Consider the following 19,686-nt stretch of genomic DNA (forward strand, 5'->3'; position numbering starts at 1 on the left):
CACATACTCTTCTTGTTGCACGTGATTGGCTCATTTAGAAGAGGCCCCGCCTTCTACATACAAAGGAAATCACCGCTGAATGGGAAATCTTAAATTGTTTGGGTAAAAGTCTTTCTCAGAAGGACAAGAAGCAATTTGCTGAGTAAATGGGGACTTCCAAATTGTACAATGTTTCACCTTATCCAGACCAGCTGAGCCAGGAACTTGTTTTGTTGTCTTTCAGAAGAGAAACTCACCAAGCAAAACTTTGTCAAAGTCAATTTACCATTATACAAAGTGTAAAGTCTCTTCAGAGACCAACAAAAATTGCCTCAGCTGACTATATTTCAAGTCATCCAGGCGGGGTATTGGGTTAAGTTTTCAACCAGCAATAATCACGTCTCAGTAGAACTTCATAGACTATGAAATTGCCTCTGCAAAAGGATACTCATTGACCCAATGAGTTTTAACTGGACCTTGTCCAACACTCACATCAAGCGTGGTACTTTCTCAACCTTCCTGTATGTACACTACTTTCCAGGTGCACATACTCTTCTTGTTGCACGTGATTGGCTCATTTAGAAGAGGCCCCGCCTTCTACATACAAAGGAAATCACCGCTGAATGGGAAATCTTAAATTGTTTGGGTAAAAGTCTTTCTCAGAAGGACATGAAGCAATTTGCTGAGTAAGTCGGGACTTCCAAGTTGTACAATGTTTCACCTTATCCAGACCAGCTGAGCCAGGAACTTGTTTTGTAGTCTTTCAGAAGAGAAACTCACCAAGCAAAACTTTGTCAAAGTCAATTTACCATTATACAAAGTGTAAAGTCTCTTCAGAGACCAACAAAAATTGCCTCAGCTGACTATATTTCAAGTCATCCAGGCGGGGTATTGGGTTAAGTTTTCAACCAGCAATAATCACGTCTCAGTAGAACTTCATAGACTATGAAACTGCCTCTGCACAAGGATACTGATGGACCCAATGAGTTTTAACTGGACCTTGTCCAACACTCACATCAAGCGTGGTACTTTCTCAACCTTCCTGTATGTACACTACTTTCCAGGTGCACATACTCTTCTTGTTGCACGTGATTGGCTCATTTAGAAGAGGCCCCGCCTTCTACATACAAAGGAAATCACCGCTGAATGGGAAATCATAAATTGTTTGGGCAAAAGTCTTTCTCAGAAGGACAAGAAGCAATTTGCTGAGTAAATCGGGACTTCCAAGTTGTAAAATGTTTCACCTTATCCAGACCAGCTGAGCCAGGAACTTGTTTTGTTGTCTTTCAGAAGAGAAACTCACCAAGCAAAACTTTGTCAAAGTTAATTTGCCATTATACAAAGTGTAAAGTCTCTTCAGAGACCAACAAAAATTGCCTCAGCTGACTATATTTCAAGTCATCCAGGCGGGGTATTGGGTTAAGTTTTCAACCAGCAATAATCACGTCTCAGTAAAACTTCATAGACTATGAAATTGCCTCTGCAAAAGGATACTGATGGACCCAATGAGTTTTAACTGGACCTTGTCCAACACTCACATCAAGCGTGGTACTTTCTCAACCTTCCTGTATGTACACTACTTTCCAGGCACGAAAATGTTCTTGTTGCATGTGATTGGCTCATTTAGAAGAGGCCCCGCCTTCTACATACAAAGGAAATCACCGCTGAATGGGAAATCATAAATTGTTTGGGCAAAAGTCTTTCTCAGAAGGACAAGAAGCAATTTGCTGAGTAAATCGGGACTTCCAAGTTGTAAAATGTTTCACCTTATCCAGACCAGCTGAGCCAGGAACTTGTTTTGTTGTCTTTCAGAAGAGAAACTCACCAAGCAAAACTTTGTCAAAGTTAATTTACCATTAAACAAAGTGTAAAGTCTCTTCAGAGACCAACAAAAATTGCCTCAGCTGACTATATTTCAAGTCATCCAGGCGGGGTATTGGGTTAAGTTTTCAACCAGCAATAATCACGTCTCAGTAGAACTTCATAGACTATGAAATTGCCTCTGCAAAAGGATACTGATGGACCCAATGAGTTTTAACTGGACCTTGTCCAACACTCACATCAAGCGTGGTACTTTCTCAACCTTCCTGTATGTACACTACTTTCCAGGTGCACATACTCTTCTTGTTGCATGTGATTGGCTCATTTAGAAGAGGCCCCGCCTTCTACATACAAAGGAAATCACCGCTGAATGGGAAATCTTAAATTGTTTGGGTAAAAGTCTTTCTCAGAAGGACATGAAGCAATTTGCTGAGTAAGTCGGGACTTCCAAGTTGTACAATGTTTCACCTTATCCAGACCAGCTGAGCCAGGAACTTGTTTTGTCGTCTTTCAGAAGAGAAACTCACCAAGCAAAACTTTGTCAAAGTCAATTTACCATTATACAAACTGTAAAGTCTCTTCAGAGACCAACAAAAATTGCCTCAGCTGACTATATTTCAAGTCATCCAGGCGGGGTATTGGGTTAAGTTTTCAACCAGCAATAATCACGTCTCAGTAAAACTTCATAGACTATGAAATTGCCTCTGCAAAAGGATACTGATGGACCTAATGAGTTTTAACTGGACCTTGTCCAACACTCACATCAAGCGTGGTACTTTCTCAACCTTCCTGTATGTACACTACTTTCCAGGTGCACATACTCTTCTTGTTGCACGTGATTGGCTCATTTAGAAGAGGCCCCGCCTTCTACATACAAAGGAAATCACCGCTGAATGGGAAATCTTAAATTGTTTGGGTAAAAGTCTTTCTCAGAAGGACATGAAGCAATTTGCTGAGTAAGTCGGGACTTCCAAGTTGTACAATGTTTCACCTTATCCAGACCAGCTGAGCCAGGAACTTGTTTTGTAGTCTTTCAGAAGAGAAACTCACCAAGCAAAACTTTGTCAAAATAAATTTACCATTATACAAAGTGTAAAGTCTCTTCAGAGACCAACAAAAATTGCCTCAGCTGACTATATTTCAAGTCATCCAGGCGGGGTATTGGGTTAAGTTTTCAACCAGCAATAATCACGTCTCAGTAGAACTTCATAGACTATGAAATTGCCTCTGCAAAAGGATACTGATGGACCCAATGAGTTTTAACTGGACCTTGTCCAACACTCACATCAAGCGTGGTACTTTCTCAACCTTCCTGTATGTACACTACTTTCCAGGCGCGAAAATGTTCGTGTTGCATGTGATTGGCTCATTTAGAAGAGGCCCCGCCTTCTACATACAAAGGAAATCACCGCTGAATCGGAAATCTTAAATTGTTTGGGTAAAAGTCTTTCTCAGAAGGACAAGAAGCAATTTGCTGAGTAAATGGGGACTTCCAAATTGTACAATGTTTCACCTTATCCAGACCAGCTGAGCCAGGAACTTGTTTTGTTGTCTTTCAGAAGAGAAACTCACCAAGCAAAACTTTGTCAAAGTCAATTTACCATTATACAAAGTGTAAAGTCTCTTCAGAGACCAACAAAAATTGCCTCAGCTGACTATATTTCAAGTCATCCAGGCGGGGTATTGGGTTAAGTTTTCAACCAGCAATAATCACGTCTCAGTAAAACTTCATAGACTATGAAATTGCCTCTGCAAAAGGATACTGATGGACCCAATGAGTTTTAACTGGACCTTGTCCAACACTCACATCAAGCGTGGTACTTTCTCAACCTTCCTGTATGTACACTACTTTCCAGGCGCGAAAATGTTCTTGTTGCACGTGATTGGCTCATTTAGAAGAGGCCCCGCCTTCTACATACAAAGGAAATCAACGCTGAATGGGAAATCATAAATTGTTTGGGCAAAAGTCTTTCTCAGAAGGACAAGAAGCAATTTGCTGAGTAAATCGGGACTTCCAATTTGTAAAATGTTTTACCTTATCCAGACCAGCTGAGCCAGGAACTTGTTTTGTTGTCTTTCAGAAGAGAAACTCACCAAGCAAAACTTTGTCAAAATAAATTTACCATTATACAAAGTGTAAAGTCTCTTCAGAGACCAACAAAAATTGCCTCAGCTGACTATATTTCAAGTCATCCAGGCGGGGTATTGGGTTAAGTTTTCAACCAGCAATAATCACGTCTCAGTAGAACTTCATAGACTATGAAATTGCCTCTGCAAAAGGATACTGATGGACCCAATGAGTTTTAACTGGACCTTGTCCAACACTCACATCAAGCGTGGTACTTTCTCAACCTTCCTGTATGTACACTACTTTCCAGGCGCGATAATGTTCTTGTTGCATGTGATTGGCTCATTTAGAAGAGGCCCCGCCTTCTAAATACAAAGGAAATCACCGCTGAATGGGAAATCATAAATTGTTTGGGCAAAAGTCTTTCTCAGAAGGACAAGAAGCAATTTGCTGAGTAAATCGGGACTTCCAAGTTGTAAAATGTTTCACCTTATCCAGACCAGCTGAGTCAGGAACTTGTTTTGTTGTCTTTCAGAAGAGAAACTCACCAAGCAAAACTTTGTCAAAGTTAATTTACCATTAAACAAAGTGTAAAGTCTCTTCAGAGACCAACAAAAATTGCCTCAGCTGACTATATTTCAAGTCATCCAGGCGGGGTATTGGGTTAAGTTTTCAACCAGCAATAATCACGTCTCAGTAGAACTTCATAGACTATGAAATTGCCTCTGCAAAAGGATACTGATGGACCCAATGAGTTTTAACTGGACCTTGTCCAACACTCACATCAAGCGTGGTACTTTCTCAACCTTCCTGTATGTACACTACTTTCCAGGTGCACATACTCTTCTTGTTGCACGTGATTGGCTCATTTAGAAGAGGCCCCGCCTTCTACATACAAAGAAAATCACCGCTGAATGGGAAATCTTAAATTGTTTGGGTAAAAGTCTTTCTCAGAAGGACAAGAAGCAATTTGCTGAGTAAATGGGGACTTCCAAATTGTACAATGTTTCACCTTATCCAGACCAGCTGAGCCAGGAACTTGTTTTGTAGTCTTTCAGAAGAGAAACTCACCAAGCAAAACTTTGTCAAAGTCAATTTACCATTATACAAAGTGTAAAGTCTCTTCAGAGACCAACAAAAATTGCCTCAGCTGACTATATTTCAAGTCATCCAGGCGGGGTATTGGGTTAAGTTTTCAACCAGCAATAATCACGTCTCAGTAGAACTTCATAGACTATGAAATTGCCTCTGCAAAAGGATACTGATTGACCCAATGAGTTTTAACTGGACCTTGTCCAACACTCACATCAAGCGTGGTACTTTCTCAACCTTCCTGTATGTACACTACTTTCCAGGTGCACATACTCTTCTTGTTGCACGTGATTGGCTCATTTAGAAGAGGCCCCGCCTTCTACATACAAAGGAAATCACCGCTGAATGGGAAATCTTAAATTGTTTGGGTAAAAGTCTTTCTCAGAAGGACATGAAGCAATTTGCTGAGTAAGTCGGGACTTCCAAGTTGTACAATGTTTCACCTTATCCAGACCAGCTGAGCCAGGAACTTGTTTTGTAGTCTTTCAGAAGAGAAACTCACCAAGCAAAACTTTGTCAAAGTCAATTTACCATTATACAAAGTGTAAAGTCTCTTCAGAGACCAACAAAAATTGCCTCAGCTGACTATATTTCAAGTCATCCAGGCGGGGTATTGGGTTAAGTTTTCAACCAGCAATAATCACGTCTCAGTAGAACTTCATAGACTATGAAACTGCCTCTGCACAAGGATACTGATGGACCCAATGAGTTTTAACTGGACCTTGTCCAACACTCACATCAAGCGTGGTACTTTCTCAACCTTCCTGTATGTACACTACTTTCCAGGTGCACATACTCTTCTTGTTGCACGTGATTGGCTCATTTAGAAGAGGCCCCGCCTTCTACATACAAAGGAAATCACCGCTGAATGGGAAATCATAAATTGTTTGGGCAAAAGTCTTTCTCAGAAGGACAAGAAGCAATTTGCTGAGTAAATCGGGACTTCCAAGTTGTAAAATGTTTCACCTTATCCAGACCAGCTGAGCCAGGAACTTGTTTTGTTGTCTTTCAGAAGAGAAACTCACCAAGCAAAACTTTGTCAAAGTTAATTTGCCATTATACAAAGTGTAAAGTCTCTTCAGAGACCAACAAAAATTGCCTCAGCTGACTATATTTCAAGTCATCCAGGCGGGGTATTGGGTTAAGTTTTCAACCAGCAATAATCACGTCTCAGTAAAACTTCATAGACTATGAAATTGCCTCTGCAAAAGGATACTGATGGACCCAATGAGTTTTAACTGGACCTTGTCCAACACTCACATCAAGCGTGGTACTTTCTCAACCTTCCTGTATGTACACTACTTTCCAGGCGCGAAAATGTTCTTGTTGCATGTGATTGGCTCATTTAGAAGAGGCCCCGCCTTCTACATACAAAGGAAATCACCGCTGATTGGGAAATCATAAATTGTTTGGGCAAAAGTCTTTCTCAGAAGGACAAGAAGCAATTTGCTGAGTAAATCGGGACTTCCAAGTTGTAAAATGTTTCACCTTATCCAGACCAGCTGAGCCAGGAACTTGTTTTGTTGTCTTTCAGAAGAGAAACTCACCAAGCAAAACTTTGTCAAAGTTAATTTACCATTAAACAAAGTGTAAAGTCTCTTCAGAGACCAACAAAAATTGCCTCAGCTGACTATATTTCAAGTCATCCAGGCGGGGTATTGGGTTAAGTTTTCAACCAGCAATAATCACGTCTCAGTAAAACTTCATAGACTATGAAATTGCCTCTGCAAAAGGATACTGATGGACCCAATGAGTTTTAACTGGACCTTGTCCAACACTCACATCAAGCGTGGTACTTTCTCAACCTTCCTGTATGTACACTACTTTCCAGGCGCGAAAATGTTCTTGTTGCATGTGATTGGCTCATTTAGAAGAGGCCCCGCCTTCTACATACAAAGGAAATCACCGCTGAATGGGAAATCATAAATTGTTTGGGCAAAAGTCTTTCTCAGAAGGACAAGAAGCAATTTGCTGAGTAAATCGGGACTTCCAAGTTGTAAAATGTTTCACCTTATCCAGACCAGCTGAGCCAGGAACTTGTTTTGTTGTCTTTCAGAAGAGAAACTCACCAAGCAAAACTTTGTCAAAGTTAATTTACCATTAAACAAAGTGTAAAGTCTCTTCAGAGACCAACAAAAATTGCCTCAGCTGACTATATTTCAAGTCATCCAGGCGGGGTATTGGGTTAAGTTTTCAACCAGCAATAATCACGTCTCAGTAAAACTTCATAGACTATGAAATTGCCTCTGCAAAAGGATACTGATGGACCCAATGAGTTTTAACTGGACCTTGTCCAACACTCACATCAAGCGTGGTACTTTCTCAACCTTCCTGTATGTACACTACTTTCCAGGTGCACATACTCTTCTTGTTGCACGTGATTGGCTCATTTAGAAGAGGCCCCGCCTTCTACATACAAAGGAAATCACCGCTGAATGGGAAATCTTAAATTGTTTGGGTAAAAGTCTTTCTCAGAAGGACATGAAGCAATTTGCTGAGTAAGTCGGGACTTCCAAGTTGTACAATGTTTCACCTTATCCAGACCAGCTGAGCCAGGAACTTGTTTTGTAGTCTTTCAGAAGAGAAACTCACCAAGCAAAACTTTGTCAAAGTCAATTTACCATTATACAAAGTGTAAAGTCTCTTCAGAGACCAACAAAAATTGCCTCAGCTGACTATATTTCAAGTCATCCAGGCGGGGTATTGGGTTAAGTTTTCAACCAGCAATAATCACGTCTCAGTAGAACTTCATAGACTATGAAATTGCCTCTGCAAAAGGATACTGATGGACCCAATGAGTTTTAACTGGACCTTGTCCAACACTCACATCAAGCGTGGTACTTTCTCAACCTTCCTGTATGTACACTACTTTCCAGGTGCACATACTCTTCTTGTTGCACGTGATTGGCTCATTTAGAAGAGGCCCCGCCTTCTACATACAAAGGAAATCACCGCTGAATGGGAAATCATAAATTGTTTGGGTAAAAGTCTTTCTCAGAAGGACAAGAAGCAATTTGCTGAGTAAATGGGGACTTCCAAGTTGTAAAATGTTTCACCTTATCCAGACCAGCTGAGCCAGGAACTTGTTTTGTTGTCTTTCAGAAGAGAAACTCACCAAGCAAAACTTTGTCAAAATAAATTTACCATTATTCAAAGTGTAAAGTCTCTTCAGAGACCAACAAAAATTGCCTCAGCTGACTATATTTCAAGTCATCCAGGCGGGGTATTGGGTTAAGTTTTCAACCAGCAATAATCACGTCTCAGTAGAACTTCATAGACTATGAAATTGCCTCTGCAAAAGGATACTGATGGACCCAATGAGTTTTAACTGGACCTTGTCCAACACTCACATCAAGCGTGGTACTTTCTCAACCTTCCTGTATGTACACTACTTTCCAGGTGCACATACTCTTCTTGTTGCACGTGATTGGCTCATTTAGAAGAGGCCCCGCCTTCTACATACAAAGGAAATCACCGCTGAATGGGAAATCTTAAATTGTTTGGGTAAAAGTCTTTCTCAGAAGGACAAGAAGCAATTTGCTGAGTAAATGGGGACTTCCAAATTGTAAAATGTTTCACCTTATCCAGACCAGCTGAGCCAGGAACTTGTTTTGTTGTCTTTCAGAAGAGAAACTCACCAAGCAAAACTTTGTCAAAGTCAATTTACCATTATACAAAGTGTAAAGTCTCTTCAGAGACCAACAAAAATTGCCTCAGCTGACTATATTTCAAGTCATCCAGGCGGGGTATTGGGTTAAGTTTTCAACCAGCAATAATCACGTCTCAGTAAAACTTCATAGACTATGAAATTGCCTCTCCACAAGGATACTGATGGACCCAATGAGTTTTAACTGGACCTTGTCCAACACTCACATCAAGCGTGGTACTTTCTCAACCTTCCTGTATGTACACTACTTTCCAGGCGCGAAAATGTTCTTGTTGCATGTGATTGGCTCATTTAGAAGAGGCCCCGCCTTCTACATACAAAGGAAATCACCGCTGAATGGGAAATCATAAATTGTTTGGGCAAAAGTCTTTCTCAGAAGGACAAGAAGCAATTTGCTGAGTAAATCGGGACTTCCAAGTTGTAAAATGTTTTACCTTATCCAGACCAGCTGAGCCAGGAACTTGTTTTGTTGTCTTTCAGAAGAGAAACTCACTAAGCAAAACTTTGTCAAAATAAATTTACCATTATACAAAGTGTAAAGTCTCTTCAGAGACCAACAAAAATTGTCTCAGCTGACTATATTTCAAGTCATCCAGGCGGGGTATTGGGTTAAGTTTTCAACCAGCAATAATCACGTCTCAGTAAAACTTCATAGACTATGAAATTGCCTCTGCAAAAGGATACTGATGGACCCAATGAGTTTTAACTGGACCTTGTCCAACACTCACATCAAGCGTGGTACTTTCTCAACCTTCCTGTATGTACACTACTTTCCAGGTGCACATACTCTTCTTGTTGCACGTGATTGGCTCATTTAGAAGAGGCCCCGCCTTCTACATATAAAGGAAATCACCGCTGAATGGGAAATCTTAAATTGTTTGGGTAAAAGTCTTTCTCAGAAGGACAAGAAGCAATTTGCTGAGTAAATGGGGACTTCCAAATTGTACAATGTTTCACCTTATCCAGACCAGCTGAGCCAGGAACTTGTTTTGTTGTCTTTCAGAAGAGAAACTCACCAAGCAAAACTTTGTCAAAAAAAATTTACCATTATACAAAGTGTAAAGTCTCTTCAGAGACCAACAAAAATTGCCTCAGCTGACTATATTTCAAGTCATCCAGGCGGGGTATTGGGTTAAGTTTTCAACCAGCAATAATCACGTCTCAGTAGAACTTCATAGACTATGAAATTGCCTCTGCATAAGGATACTGATGGACCCAATGAGTTTTAACTGGACCTTGTCCAACACTCACATCAAGCGTGGTACTTTCTCAACCTTCCTGTATGTACACTACTTTCCAGGTGCACATACTCTTCTTGTTGCACGTGATTGGCTCATTTAGAAGAGGCCCCGCCTTCTACATACAAAGGAAATCACCGCTGAATGGGAAATCATAAATTGTTTGTGTAAAAGTCTTTCTCAGAAGGACATGAAGCAATTTGCTGAGTAAATCGGGACTTCCAAGTTGTAAAATGTTTCACCTTATCCAGACCAGCTGAGCCAGAAAACTTTGTCAAAGTCAATTTACCATTATACAAAGTGTAAAGTCTCAATTTGCTGAGTAAATCAGGACTTCCAAGTTTTTAATTTAAAAACATTAATATCAAATTAAATGGTGTAGTATATCAATAAACTCACTATGTTTATCTCTGTGCTAACTTAGGCGCACATTATGTGGCAACAGACCAACTCCATGCAGCACTAAACTAAAGAAAGATTATTTCTTATGACAAATGTACTTATTGTAAGTCGCTTTATACAAAAGCGTCTGCTAAATGTCCTAAATGTAAATGTAAATGTAAATGTAAATTACAGATGTCTCACAGATTCACACCAGCAGCCTCTGAGTGCAACAGAATAATCCGCCTCAGCTTCATAGAGTGACTTTGAAAACATCAAATGACTTGTGTTAACAAATTTTGTTTGTTATACAATGCAGATTTTTTCAAATATAATTTCCATGAGGCTCTTCTTCTCAGTAGACAGACCACAGGCAATAAACCTGGCATATAATATTCCTCATACTCGCAGCTGTATAGTGACGTTAGTGAGCTACATGTTGAGTCCTGCTCTTTTGAACATTATTTTAAATCATTATTAATACCACAAGATAATACACAGAGCGGTTAGGTGGTGATCTGACTTTTATGCACATTTCTCCTTGTTTCATTTAGCGTTGCTTGAAATATGACCTAAAGGGACAGGCTGTGACAACTGCGGGTCATCAGTAAACTTTATTAGTTCATCGGTCCACTCAGCCATCTTCCATATTATTGTTTTTTTGTTTCAAGTAGTTTGTGTAGTTAGACCCAGAAGGGGACAACAAGGCAGGGAGTAGTAAAGCATGGAAATTTATTGAGGTTTCACAGGGAGTATGCAGGTATGAGTCCCAGGTTCTGGCAGGAGAATCAGCCGGAGAGGAGGAGGAGAGGTAGCTCACGGTGGCGCTGGCAGATAGCCTGGAGTGTGGAGCTCAGGGGAACCCAGTGGCAAGGCTGTTGGCTGCAGAGGTGCTGAAGGCTGGGTACTGGAAATGGAGCCACTGGTAGATGAAACCAGGTAGAACACTGAAGGCAAAATAGCAAAAACTAAGTTAGTCATCTTCGTAGAAACCACAGTGAAAAACAGGAGAAAACAATCAAAGAGATCAGCACAAGCAGGGCCCATGTACCATACAGTACTGACGAAATCATCTGGCAGCAGGTAGAGTGAAGACCAGGGCTTTTGAGCAGGCACTGATTGCCAATCTGCTGCAGGTGTGTGTGTGTCAGCAGTTCCGGTGAGGGGAAACCCTGCCCAGCCTTTCAGTGCACCTCTTAAAGCACAACAAGCAAAGAAACAAAAAAACGCCACAGCACAAATCCACTACAGAGAATGACTGACTGTGACAGTTTTTGTTGTATTCACTGAGAGTTTTACAACATACTATTTTTCTCACCAGACTAAGATCTAAAGGAAACTACATAAACTATGTGTATATACAACACCACCAAATATGAACAAATATATAATCTTTGTAGTATTTAGCAATGAAAACTATGATGATCTTGTCACATTCTTTCTCTTCTTCCTCTTTACTGGCAATGACGTAGCTAACTTATTTCAGATGCCTTTTTGTACACAGCCCCGTTTGAAACACGCACCTTCATGGGCTAGGCAGGTTTAGGAGGAATTAGGGGGTGGAGTGTCAGGAGGTTGCATGCAATGTATCCTGGTACATTTAGGCAGGCTTTGCAATCAGGTAAACCCTTCTAACTCTACTTTGTCTTTCGAGACACCATGCACTGGGGAATTTAATGCCTCAATTAACTACATTTACCATCATCACTGATTGGGATATCCATATAAAACATGGCGAATTTCTCCTTTAAGATCTCAACCAGCAATGATCACGTCTCATAGTAGACTATGAAATTGCCTCTGCAAAAGGATACTGTTGGACCCAATGAGTTTTAACTGTATCTTGTCCAACACTAACATCACTCTCCAGGCGCAAAAATGTTGAAGCATCACATGATAGGCTCATTTACGACAGGTCCCGCCTTATACATACAAATGTTATCATCACTGAATGGGAAATCTTTATCCAGACCAGTTAAATTGAGCCAGGAAGTTTGTTTGTTGTGTGTTAGAAGACAAATTAACTGAACATAACTTAGTTACAACATTGATTTTTCAGGACTAACACTGATTTGCTGACTTAAAAAAAGCTACCAAGCTGTAAAGACTTACAGTTGTTAAACTTGCTCAATAAAGGCTTCCAACTTGTCAAAAACTATTTTAACTAGATCAAGATTCAGAAACCATGATGGATCCCCAACAATATCAAAGCTACAGTACAAACACAAAGCTATTCCCTGTTTGTGACTCTGATAGAATTTTTTTTCCTGTTCAGTTTGTTTTATGAAGCCCATGTAAAATGCTCTTTAAAATGCATATTCAGGAAATACATGATGTATGTAATTTCTCACCTACACCAGAGTTACATAACAGGACACAATCGCTCTCAACATTGTTTGAATAATCATTGTTGGAAATATGCTATTAGAACCATATGTACAGTCCTGGCAGGTGGCTAGTAACAAACTGGTGACACACATTTGTGTGTGATATAATAATTTAGGACTTTACCTGGCAAGGTGAGATAATTCGGTCATTGTGCTGATTTTTTCACCTCTAATTTCATGACAATTTAAGAACTTTGTGAAAATTAATCATACTTTTACATACAGCAAGCAAGTCCCCAATATAACCCCTCCAAGTTTGTTTCTCCAGTAAAAAGGAACATAAATGCCACCTAATTAGATGCAACCTTAACTTTTACCTTGCGTTCTTTACTTCTGTTCTTGTCTTTTTGAACGTATTCCCTCTTCCTCTATCTCTAATCACCGTCATTGCATAGTTATGACATGTCATTTGTTGGTAATTATTTTTATCCACAATTTCTCTACCCCTGAACCCTCTCACCCACACACACCTTCTCTGTCTTTCTTGATGATGAGTGATGGAGTAGACCGGTGCTGGTACCACTCTCCTGCGCTGACACTCATTAGTATACCCTCTCCACTTTGTGTCTTGATTTATTTCACGTTATGATAGATGGGTCAGGGCAGTGCTGCTGTTTGCTAATAAATCTGCCTGTCAATAAAACCTGAAACTGCTCTCAGCTGTGAGGTGAATCCACCACTACCTGTGTGTGTGTGTGTGTGTGTGTGTGTATGTATGTGTGTGATGATGTGTTAGTGTGCAGTGGGTATGGGGATAGAAAAGAGACTGAGTGTATTTATGTATGAAATGTTGAAAGGTGCATGGAACATTTTCTGCTGTTATCTGACTGTTTGCTAAGACCCACACCCCTTAGTTGCTGTTGCTATGCCTGTCAGACTTTCCTTTCTAACACTCAGATTCGCCGGATTTGGTGGTTTTCTGCCCTAGTGTGCTACTCTTTATTTAATTGGGCAGTCAGAAGTTGCTGTGGCTAGGTTCCAAAAAAGTTAGCATCCTCACCAGCTAATGCATAGAAGACATGGAAATAAAGGGGCTGCATTTTTTGCATATGGCAGGGTAGAGCTCCTCCTAATATTATCAAACATAAAATATCTTTCTTTCTTTCTTTCTTTATTATAAGTTCAAATCTAATGAAAATCTTTTTTTTTTTTTTTTTTATTGTTTTCTGTTCTAGCATAACAGCCCAGTTTCCAGAGTAAAGTATTGGCATCTAACTTTTCTGCAGACCACTGATACATTCACATTTGTAGGTATTTTAAGCCAAAACAGGATATTTTCTCCACCCTAACAAAGTGTTTTTTGTGCCTCAACCTAACCAGATCATAAGCACAGAACATTTGGACAAATGTTATTTTGTAAATATGTGTTCTGATGTTTATTGATCAAAGCTAATGCTGTTCAGAAGAAGAGGTCCTTTATTCTTTTATACCACCACATCTGAAGTACATTGTTGAATAAGGTTTTGCATGAAGAATGATAAATGGCAGCATTTCCTTAAGATGCAATGTTTTTTATTCACCAACCTGACGGATTTGAAAGTTGCAATCCCGTGTACTTTAATCGAAGGTAAGAAATCATATAGAGGCCCAATTTAGATGACGGAAGATTGATGAGCTTACCCACAATTTGTGACTACACAGTACACAAGGCTATAGTGCCATAAATCTACAGGACCGTCAGAAAGGCAGCATCATTCACCCACCACCTAAATGTTACAGGAAAATGTGAGTAAGTGGAGTTGTCAAGTGAGGACCTCCCATCCCAGATGTTTGGAGGAATTAGAACCACAGCACCTGCAGCAGACACAAAACAGAGCTCCAGAGTTAATCATTATTATTTTAGACATACAATTAGGGTTGTCAACATTGCTCTCTGTTCTCTAAAATCTCTACGTATTTTAGCAGTAATGGTTCTCTGAGAAGGCTGACACTTGCTGGTGGCTTCAAACAATCTTGACACATATCAGCACTTTCAGGCATGTGTGACAGAGCCCTAACCAAAGGTCAGAAACTGCACTGTATCAGCATGCCAGCGTATTAACCCTCTAAAGACTTAATGACCCACCTATATTCTGTTGACAAACAGACAACGCAATCATGCCTCTATTGCTGAGGTGAAATCCTGATGGTTTAAACTGATTGAAGATTCTGGCCTTGCTGGTCATAAGCTGCTCTTAGTGTTTATATACTGAACATTTGCTGTGCTGTTGGCGCCTTTAGGTTGGAGATCATGGTTACTATACTTGTGATTTAAAGGGACATTTTCACACATTTACATAACATGATTGAAGTACATTTCTAGCATCTTATACACGTTGGTCAAGACTTAAATAGCTCAACTATTGGATGGATTGCCATGAAATTTGCACAGTCATTGCCCCCAGAAGCTGAATCGTAAGGACGATATATCTCAACATCCATGAAAGACATTTTGTACAGACATTCAGTAAACACAGAGGATGTATGCTAATGACTTTTGTGATAATTCTTCTTTTCTCTAGTGCCACCAATAAGTGTACATTTGTGGTTTTGCCTGGAAAACCAAGTCAAGTCAAAGCATTCATATTCACAATTATAAACAAGTAAAACAATAGGATAAAAAATTATATCTCCGAAAGATGCACAATTCACAAATATACAGTATCAATACACTCAGTATAATACAAATATATAGTATTGTCACAATCTCAAATTCTGTGGTGGATTTTTGTGTGTGGTGTTTTTTTGCTTTCTGTTGTGCTTGCAGAGGTGCACTGAGAGGTTGGGTGGAGTTTTCCTTTCACCGGAGCTGCTGACACACACGCACCTGCAGCAGGTTGGCAATCAGCGCCTGCTGATAAGCCCTGCTCTCCACACTACCTGCTGCCAGATGATGTCTTCAGTCAGATGTGTGAGCCAGTGGCGTATCCAGGACATTTTTACTGGGGTGGCCAAGATGGGACACAAAGCTAGTGTGAGGTGGCCATGGCATAGCGAAGTTTAATACCACGTACGCAGCTGACCGCGGTTCGAATCCCGGCTGGACGTCCTTTGCTGCATGTCACATCCCCTCTCTCTCCCATGATTTCCTGTCTCATGACTGTCAAATAAGGGTGTCTATGCTGGTAAAAAAATCTTTTTAAAAAAAGTCATTTTTTTTATTCCATTTCCACCTATCACAGTCCTCAGGAATCTCTGGTTATTTTAACATGTCTATTTTTAATCAGTAATTATGTTCAGGATAGGGTACAAATTTTCTAAGAGCCTTCACAAGTTAGATTAGGGTAGCAAAATTCAACTGCTCTTAACTCATCCTATAGAATAACATTAATCAGTCATCAGCTCATCATCTGTGTCACCTGTGTTGTTACCTGTGTTTGCTTTACTAATTGAGGCGCCATCTTGTGGTTACATAAAAACACAGCAATCCAGGCAACAGAACAAACCAAAAACTTCAAGTCAAAGCTTAATACTTAAAGATAGGCCTAATTAAAAAGTTTATCTGTAAGCAAAAGAAACTAAGCTTGTAAGGAAAAAACATAAATATTTATTGTTCTTTACATGCTTAGTTTATGTTATTATTTAGCTTAGATATAATTTGTTGGAGATACTGGAATTTGATTTTTTTTGGTTTGTTCTTTGCCAGGTGTGTTTTTATTTAACCGCAAGATGGCGCCTAAATTAGTAAAGCAAAGAAATGTAATTCAATCACTCAATCAATCAATCAATCTATCAATCAGTCAGTCAGTCAGTCAGTCAGCCAATTCACTTTGAAGTAATAGCTATAACTACAAACGTCATGCAGGATCATTGTCAAATTGGGTTAGAATCAGTGTGCAAAATACAGGATGTTCGTGGGGCTCTGGAGGCCCTTAAATAACAGCTTTGACTCCATTAAAATGTCAAAAAGAAAGGAGGTGTCAACAATGTGCCTAATTATGTCTATTTATAGTATCTACAAAGGTTTATTTTTACATAACTACCGACATCTTCGATTGCTTTTAATAACACAATTAACACATATTGCATCTCAAGCATTTGTGGCATTTGAATGCAATTTGCTCTGCCTCTGCCTATTTAACGTCTAAAACATGTGAACTGTGAAGATGAGCTAATTGATACAAACAAAAAGTCCTTTACCTCCAAGAGAAAAAAGTCTTTAAACAGCCCTTAAATCACAGAGCAAATAAATAAATTCAAGCTTGTTCTTGTGTTAGAGCTACTTAAATCTAGACTGTCACACTATATTTCACACACTGGTTGGTCAAAAATATAACATTAGCTCTATTGAACACACACATCTGCAAAAAACACCCTCAGTCTTCAGTCCAGAAAACAGCCTTTCATATTTCATGGCGGTATCCATATAACAATAAACAAAACAAAACGCTAACATTAAATGCTTAACTTGGTTTGCTAGTTCGTCTTTTATCTAGCAGCTAAAAGATGAACTACACTGCACTAGCTAGTTTAGCAGCCGCTGCTAAGCTAGCTAGTGCAGTGTAGTTCGTCTTTTAGCTGCTACTTAGTGCTAGATAAAGTTTCCCTACACATTCAGAGGGAACTACGACATAACTAAACATTAAATTACCATACCTCTCAATCAACAGATTTCAGCGTTTTTATCCAGCAGTTGACGTTGTCACTGTGACGTCCTCCTGTTTCATTAACGACCGGACCAGCAGCAGCAGCAGCAGATGCAGCATGCCGTGCTCATCTCTCATGGCTCACCTATCAGACCTGCATGGCCAAACGTCCGCTGAGCAGAAATCAGCTCTCACAGCCTCAGTACGACCATTACTGTGTTAGTTAAAAATGTAAAACTGGCCCTAAATCAGCTGATCAGCTGTCATCATTGATTGACAGCATTTCTCTTGTTTCTTGTGTTGACGAACTTGACCAACTACCTACCAGATCTGGGGTGGCCACAGGGGTGGCCAATGAGTTTTCAGGGGTGGCCCCGGCCACCCCAGGCCACCCCTCAGAATCGCCATTGGTGTGAGCACTTGCATTCCCATCTACTAGAGGCTCTGTTTCCAGCAACCCAGCTCTCTGCACCTCTGCAGCCAACAGCCTTGCCCTGTGCTCACCTGAGTCTCTATACGCCACGCAATCCACCAGCACCACTGTGAGCAAACTCTTCTCCTCTGTCCACCTCTTGGACGGAGACTCAAGCATGAGTATCTCCCCACTTCACCTGCAGTAACCTTGCTGAAGCTTAATTAATTACCTTGCACTCAACTCCCTGCCTCGTTGTCCGCTTTTGGGTCCAACTATCTACTGCAAAGTGTAACAAGTATAATTATTATTACAAGCAAACAGGTCACCTGGGGATATTTCCAACTGTTTTCAGTGTGAATGTCATCACTGCTTTCCCAACACAGCCTCACTTAAGCTCAATATTTTCAACTTGCGTGAATTTCACGTTTACATCATTAGTGTCACATCATTCACACCATTCGTAGAGCCTCAAAGAGCCCTTAGTGTGGCTGCATTCTCTTAATCTTGTTACTGGGATGTAAAATCATGTGTCATTTTGAAAGGCAGCTGCAAACTGTTGGTTAATTTGGAGGTGCCACTCTGTTTGCTGGACAGAAAATTTAACTTATTATACTACTAATAGAATACCACATCATGATTTGTACCACTCTAATGTAATATAATGTTCAAAGGCCTTAAGTCTACATGCTGTATGTATTGACTTGATATAGACAGAGGAGGGAATATAAAGTTGAAACAAAATCCTCTCTTTCTAAATTATAAGAGACTTCTGTGTTTTGTTTTGTTTTGTTTTGTTTTTGCTGCACATGAAAGACTGCCACTTTTAACAAGCTTATTGAGGTCCATCTTCAGTCTGACATTACCTAGCAAAATATATGAGAAAGGCCTAGCGCATTTTGTGGCTGCGGCAGCTAGCCGCGGCAGCTGCCACCACTGCGGCAGCTGCCTCGTTCGCTAGTGGCCGCGGTGCCCCGCTGCCGGGCCAGCAGCCACTATCCGGACGAGCTGCCGGGGCAGCAGCCACTACTGAGGCAGCTGCCTCGTAGATTATAGTGTCAGCTGCCGATGTCGACGCAGCAGCCACTACTGAGGCAGCCTCGACATCGGCAGCTGACACTATCGCTACCGCTGTTGAGGCAGCTGCCGAGGGCAACTGACGGTATTGGCACCTGCCGGAACATCTTCAGGTGTTCCCACAGCTGCCAGTGAGTTGCCATGGCAACTGCCACTGTTTTACCTACACTAAAGCTGTGCCCTTTATGTTTTTTAATTTATGTATTTATTATTTTTCAGACCCAGATAAGTAGAATACCAGGAGGTCTAGGGCCACAACACCATCTACAGGTGTATATATATATATACACAGAAGGACTCACAGATCATTTGTGCTGGTCAGGAGAGTAGCCTACTCATGAATAAACAGTGAAATTGATTGCACTTTATATAAGGAGCACTTAAACAAGTGTGTTGTTTATGGTTATTGGGGTTGTGGATTTCTAGTGTAGGGTAGAGGATGTTTGTTTTGTATGTGTATTTATTTGATGATTGCCTATGGTGCCCTACGAATGAGTATGAATGAGTATGTATGTATCTATACACACTGCTTCAAGATCATTCCAGCTGTTGACCTCAGAATTTTCCAATAATGTACTACAGGCTTTGTATCATTGAATAGGAATAAAGAGACTATACAGCTGTTAAGATTTTTATGTAACGCCTTTATTAAATCTGTAATAAAATATTTCACACCAAGGCAAAAAAATGTAATAAAATATTCTTGAGTTTTGGCTGTTATAACCATAGCATCAAGCTTCAAGGTGCAGGGTTTTTTAAATTGCCGATTGTGCATGAACCGCAGTCCAGACACATAGGAATATCTTGTGCGGGGCACTCTCTGAGTCAACAGTCTAGAAAAAAAGAATAAAAACACTATAACAAAATATCGAATATAAAAACTATTAAAAAAACACTGTACAAGAAGGTGGTTGTATATATGCAATTTTTAAATATGAGTGCTAAATGATAAATAGGCTGGTCCTGAGTGCTGTTCCTGGATTGTGAGAAGGCGGGGAA

The 19,686-nt window shown here is 40.2% G+C and overlaps 19 non-coding genes across 19 annotated transcripts; all 19 read right to left on the reverse strand.

Annotated features, from left to right (window-relative positions):
* Positions 1–284: 284 nt before the first annotated feature.
* LOC141011250 (U4 spliceosomal RNA) lies at positions 285–425 on the reverse strand. Its single transcript, XR_012180223.1, has one exon. It is a non-coding gene; the product is annotated as a U4 spliceosomal RNA (small nuclear RNA).
* Positions 426–807: 382 nt separating this feature from the next.
* On the reverse strand, positions 808–948 carry LOC141011321 (U4 spliceosomal RNA). The gene has a single exon (XR_012180292.1). It is a non-coding gene; the product is annotated as a U4 spliceosomal RNA (small nuclear RNA).
* A 382-nt stretch (positions 949–1,330) lies between these two features.
* LOC141011334 (U4 spliceosomal RNA) lies at positions 1,331–1,471 on the reverse strand. The gene has a single exon (XR_012180304.1). It is a non-coding gene; the product is annotated as a U4 spliceosomal RNA (small nuclear RNA).
* Positions 1,472–1,852: 381 nt separating this feature from the next.
* On the reverse strand, positions 1,853–1,993 carry LOC141011251 (U4 spliceosomal RNA). Its single transcript, XR_012180224.1, has one exon. It is a non-coding gene; the product is annotated as a U4 spliceosomal RNA (small nuclear RNA).
* Positions 1,994–2,375: 382 nt separating this feature from the next.
* LOC141011335 (U4 spliceosomal RNA) lies at positions 2,376–2,516 on the reverse strand. Its single transcript, XR_012180305.1, has one exon. It is a non-coding gene; the product is annotated as a U4 spliceosomal RNA (small nuclear RNA).
* A 382-nt stretch (positions 2,517–2,898) lies between these two features.
* Positions 2,899–3,039, reverse strand: LOC141011252 (U4 spliceosomal RNA). The gene has a single exon (XR_012180225.1). It is a non-coding gene; the product is annotated as a U4 spliceosomal RNA (small nuclear RNA).
* A 381-nt stretch (positions 3,040–3,420) lies between these two features.
* Positions 3,421–3,561, reverse strand: LOC141011336 (U4 spliceosomal RNA). Its single transcript, XR_012180306.1, has one exon. It is a non-coding gene; the product is annotated as a U4 spliceosomal RNA (small nuclear RNA).
* Positions 3,562–3,942: 381 nt separating this feature from the next.
* On the reverse strand, positions 3,943–4,083 carry LOC141011253 (U4 spliceosomal RNA). The gene has a single exon (XR_012180226.1). It is a non-coding gene; the product is annotated as a U4 spliceosomal RNA (small nuclear RNA).
* A 381-nt stretch (positions 4,084–4,464) lies between these two features.
* On the reverse strand, positions 4,465–4,605 carry LOC141011255 (U4 spliceosomal RNA). Its single transcript, XR_012180228.1, has one exon. It is a non-coding gene; the product is annotated as a U4 spliceosomal RNA (small nuclear RNA).
* Positions 4,606–4,987: 382 nt separating this feature from the next.
* LOC141011256 (U4 spliceosomal RNA) lies at positions 4,988–5,128 on the reverse strand. The gene has a single exon (XR_012180229.1). It is a non-coding gene; the product is annotated as a U4 spliceosomal RNA (small nuclear RNA).
* Positions 5,129–5,510: 382 nt separating this feature from the next.
* Positions 5,511–5,651, reverse strand: LOC141011322 (U4 spliceosomal RNA). Its single transcript, XR_012180293.1, has one exon. It is a non-coding gene; the product is annotated as a U4 spliceosomal RNA (small nuclear RNA).
* Positions 5,652–6,033: 382 nt separating this feature from the next.
* Positions 6,034–6,174, reverse strand: LOC141011337 (U4 spliceosomal RNA). Its single transcript, XR_012180307.1, has one exon. It is a non-coding gene; the product is annotated as a U4 spliceosomal RNA (small nuclear RNA).
* A 381-nt stretch (positions 6,175–6,555) lies between these two features.
* LOC141011338 (U4 spliceosomal RNA) lies at positions 6,556–6,696 on the reverse strand. The gene has a single exon (XR_012180308.1). It is a non-coding gene; the product is annotated as a U4 spliceosomal RNA (small nuclear RNA).
* A 381-nt stretch (positions 6,697–7,077) lies between these two features.
* LOC141011339 (U4 spliceosomal RNA) lies at positions 7,078–7,218 on the reverse strand. Its single transcript, XR_012180309.1, has one exon. It is a non-coding gene; the product is annotated as a U4 spliceosomal RNA (small nuclear RNA).
* Positions 7,219–7,600: 382 nt separating this feature from the next.
* LOC141011257 (U4 spliceosomal RNA) lies at positions 7,601–7,741 on the reverse strand. The gene has a single exon (XR_012180230.1). It is a non-coding gene; the product is annotated as a U4 spliceosomal RNA (small nuclear RNA).
* A 382-nt stretch (positions 7,742–8,123) lies between these two features.
* LOC141011258 (U4 spliceosomal RNA) lies at positions 8,124–8,264 on the reverse strand. The gene has a single exon (XR_012180231.1). It is a non-coding gene; the product is annotated as a U4 spliceosomal RNA (small nuclear RNA).
* A 382-nt stretch (positions 8,265–8,646) lies between these two features.
* Positions 8,647–8,787, reverse strand: LOC141011324 (U4 spliceosomal RNA). Its single transcript, XR_012180295.1, has one exon. It is a non-coding gene; the product is annotated as a U4 spliceosomal RNA (small nuclear RNA).
* A 381-nt stretch (positions 8,788–9,168) lies between these two features.
* Positions 9,169–9,309, reverse strand: LOC141011267 (U4 spliceosomal RNA). The gene has a single exon (XR_012180239.1). It is a non-coding gene; the product is annotated as a U4 spliceosomal RNA (small nuclear RNA).
* A 382-nt stretch (positions 9,310–9,691) lies between these two features.
* On the reverse strand, positions 9,692–9,832 carry LOC141011323 (U4 spliceosomal RNA). Its single transcript, XR_012180294.1, has one exon. It is a non-coding gene; the product is annotated as a U4 spliceosomal RNA (small nuclear RNA).
* Between the last annotated feature and the right edge of the window lie 9,854 nt (positions 9,833–19,686).

This window comes from Pagrus major, chromosome 16 (assembly GCF_040436345.1).
Source record: "Pagrus major chromosome 16, Pma_NU_1.0".
NCBI classification, from domain to species: domain Eukaryota; kingdom Metazoa; phylum Chordata; class Actinopteri; order Spariformes; family Sparidae; genus Pagrus; species Pagrus major.